Genomic DNA, 4,029 nt, shown 5'->3' on the forward strand with positions numbered 1-4,029 from the left:
TTCCTTTTATAACTGTCTATATTTTTCTTCTTTCTCCCAAGGCTATGTACATTTTTAAAATACACTGTGTCTCTTTTAGAGGTTTTTAAATATTAATTTGTCTTATTGTGTATCTCTGATTATTTTCTGACCCAAAGTGCTTTTGAAAATGCTAAGCCCTTCTTATGAACTTAAGTGGTGCCATTTCTAGGGGAAATATGGCACTGCTTTCTCGTCCTGCCCAGTCCAGCATGGTGGAGCTGTTTGCTGCCTCTGAGGGCCATGTATATTGTCACATTTTTAGACATACAGCTGGTCTGTGTTGCTATTACCCAAGTTGTAGCACTCTGCTCACAAAACCCATTTAAATGCTCCATAGCTGTACCTCATCAGAGTTTGCACTGGTAGCATGGCCCAGGAAGCCACAGTTTCAAAATAATGCAGTTTTTTCTTGCTAATGTACTGAATCAGGAAAGCCTCTCTTAAAGGCACCATGCCTTCCTTCTCCCAGCATTCAGTTTAGTTTTGCCCACCTAGCTCTGTTCTGCCCTGCTCTGCTATAGGTTCAAGACAGTTTCTTTATTAACCAATGTTATTGACAACATAAAGAAAAGAATCCCACATTAGCCTGGCTTATTAAAACTTATTGTCCCCTACCAATTAAATTAATCTTATCACATCACTTTATAAATTAATTAGTTTTATATGAGAAAATATGAGTAGAAATAATGCCATGTGGAGAGAATTGCCCCATATCTCCTCTTGATGGCAGTAGAGAAGTTTATTGCATTAACTTCAGAGGAATAGAAGATTATGGGGATTGTGAGCTTACTGATAATGTGAATTGTAGCTATAAGTGCAAACCAAGAGGATTCTGAATCATGCTCAGATATTCATTAGAATAATTTGGAGAATGTGATATTCAAAATCTAAGACATAGAAAGTTTTATTTTACCTTATTTATCTTCACTTTTTGATTCCCCTTTAAGTCATATTCATACAGTTTCTAATATATATATATATATATATATATATATATATATATATTCAAATTATGCAAATATCTACTTAAGGAAAGATAGAGATCTTATTCTTAATATTGCATTACTTTACTATTTTAACTATCCCAATAATTGATTTAAATCATAGGAAAGAGTAGTGACTTTGGTTGTCATCCTTGAAGCTACATATAAGGAAATATATCTGTAAAATATTTAAGGGTAAGTATTCTTCTATTTCCATGATAAAACACCATTTCCAAACATGAGAAAAGGGTATACTTGGCTTATGCTTCCACGTGGCAGTCCATCATCTTAAGAAATCAGGGCAGGAATTCAAAGCACAAACTTAGAAGAATGAACTGCAGCAGGAGCTGTGAAAGAATCATGGGGGAGTGCTGCTTATTGCTTTGTTCCACCTAGCTTGCTCAGTTTTTTCTTATATACTCCAGTATCACCTGCCTAGGCAAAACACCACCCACAAGGGACTAAGCACCCATTCTGAGCATGGAGTTTGTGAAAATATTTCCTATTCTGTAGGTTGCCATTTTGTCCTATAAGTAGTGTCATTTGCCTTACAGAAGCTTTACAGTTTCATGAGGTCTCATTTATTAATTATCAATCTTAGTACCTGCACTATCAGTGTTTGTTCAGGAAGTTGTCTCCTGTGTCGAGTTCAAGGCTGCTTCCTATGTTGTCTTTTAATAGACTTAGTGTGACTGGTTTTATTTTGAGGCCTTTGATTTATTTGGACTTGGGTTTTGTGCAGGACAATAAGTACAGGTCTATTTGCATTCCTCTACATGCAGACACCCAATTAGACCAGCACATTTGAAGATGCTTTCTTTTTTCTATTGTGTATTTTTGGATTCTTTATAAAAATCAGGTGTCTGTAGAAGTGTGGATTCATGTCTGAGTCTTTGATTAGATTCCATTGATTAACTTGTCTATTTTTATGCCAATAATATTCAATTTTTATTACTATGTCCCTGTAGTACAGCTTGAAATCAAAGATGATGATATTTCTGAAAGTTCTTTTATTGTTCAGGATTGTTTTAGCTATCCTGAAATTTTTTTCATATGAAATTCAGTATTGTCCTTTTAAGGTCTGTGAAGAATTGTGTTAGAATTTTGATGGGTAATTTGTTTTGAATCTGTAGATAACTTTTGGTAGGATAGCAATTTTCATTATGTTAATTTTTCTGTTCAATGAGTGTGGGAAAGTCAATTTCTTAAAAGACATGATTTTTTTTTCATACAGGTCTTTTATTTCCTTTGTTAATGGTATTCCAAGGTATTTTATACTGTTTATGGCTACTGTTTCCCTAATTTCTTTCTCAGTCCATTTATTGTTTGAATAAAAGAAGACCTCTAATATGTATATTTTGGAATTTTTAAAGATATGTTCTCTATTACATTCTAATTGGTTGCTAATTTTTGTTTTTCTAGGCTCCTGGTGTCTCCACAGTTATCATTTGTACACTAGTTTTACAAATTATATTTTATAATTTAATATTTTTGCATCAATTACTTACATAAGTGTGCATTAATTTTAGTATTATTAACAGATATTAGCCATATATTACATTATGTTTCATTCTTATGCACACATGTAATGTATTTTGATCATATTCATCCCTATGATGCCCCCTCATAGCCTCCTCACATTCCTTATAGCTCTTTTTTTCCATTCAAATATTTACAACTCTTCCCCTCCTCCCATTCCTCTCCCATTCTGCCACTCACCCTCCTCCCTCCCCTTCCCTCCTTAAGAGAAGGCAGGGAACCCTGCCCTGTGGGAAGTCCAAAGCCCTCCCCCCTGCATCCTGGCCTAGGAAGCTGTGCATCCAAATAGACTAGGGTCCCAAAAAGCCAGTACATGCAGTAGAAACAAGTCACAGTGCCTTTATCAATGGCTTCTCAGTCAGCCCACATTGTCAGCCACATTCAGAGTCCTGTTTGATTGAACGCTCATTCAGTCCCCATCCAGGCTGGATTTGGTGGCGGTGTGCCTGTTCTAATGGGAGCTCACCAAATCCTTATATCTCTTTCCGTGTCATTAGTAATCCATTTTTTTACTTGTTTGGCTTATTTACACAATGTTCACAAAAGAAAAACTGTATGATGCTTCACTTTTCAAATATGGCTTACTTTGCTCTAGAATATGCCCTCCGGTTACATTAACTTCTTGCAAATGATAAAATTTTGTTCTTCTTGGTGGCTGAATGAAAGCATCATTGCATATGAATATGGTTGTGTCTCACATTTTTTTCATTCCGTCTATTGATGGAAACAGTCGGATTCTGTAACATGGCTATTGTGTATCGTGCCCTCACAAACACTGATATGAATTGGTATAGTCATGTTTCATTTGTCTATTTTTAAGTTTTTAATAAAACCCTAGATTAACTTTGAGAGTTGATCTAATTTACACTCCCACTAAAATATATTTTTATTTTTCTTTGCATTCTTGTCAGAATTTCCTTTGCTTTTTTTCTTGATGATATACATTGTAACATGGGAGAGATAAATCTAAGTACATTTCTGATGTGCATCAACCTAATGGCTAAATGTGTTAGTCAATTATTCTTTTAGATCACTTGTCACCTTCCTTTTTGTAAAAAAAAAAATGCCTATTTGGACTCCTTCTTGGTTGTACTATCTAAAGTTGTCATCCCTGAAATCATAAACAGATTCAGAAGGTGTAGCTATATAATTGTGATATATGTGATATATTTAATATATATTAAATAAATATTAAAATGGCCACAAATTTGAGAGGGAGTGAGAGGGATATGGGAGGAATTGGATGGAGGAAAGATGGGGGGGGTTAGAAGAAAGAAAGTGAAGAGGAAATTAATATAATATGGACTGACAATGTTCCCTCTGGGAGCCCAAGGCAATCTAACAAAGACACAAATATTTCCACTAGGCATGAGTAGCTCTCTTTTGAGTTGTTGCTGAAGGTTTTCCAAGACGTTACCCAAATATTGCATGTTTTTGTTATTGCTCTTTGTTTGACTCCCAAAGGTGGGAGGTAAATCCCTGTTGC

This window comes from Microtus oregoni, unplaced genomic scaffold (genome assembly GCF_018167655.1).
Source record: "Microtus oregoni isolate MIOR12 unplaced genomic scaffold, Mior012 000059F_ref0000304, whole genome shotgun sequence".
Lineage (NCBI taxonomy): Eukaryota > Metazoa > Chordata > Mammalia > Rodentia > Cricetidae > Microtus > Microtus oregoni.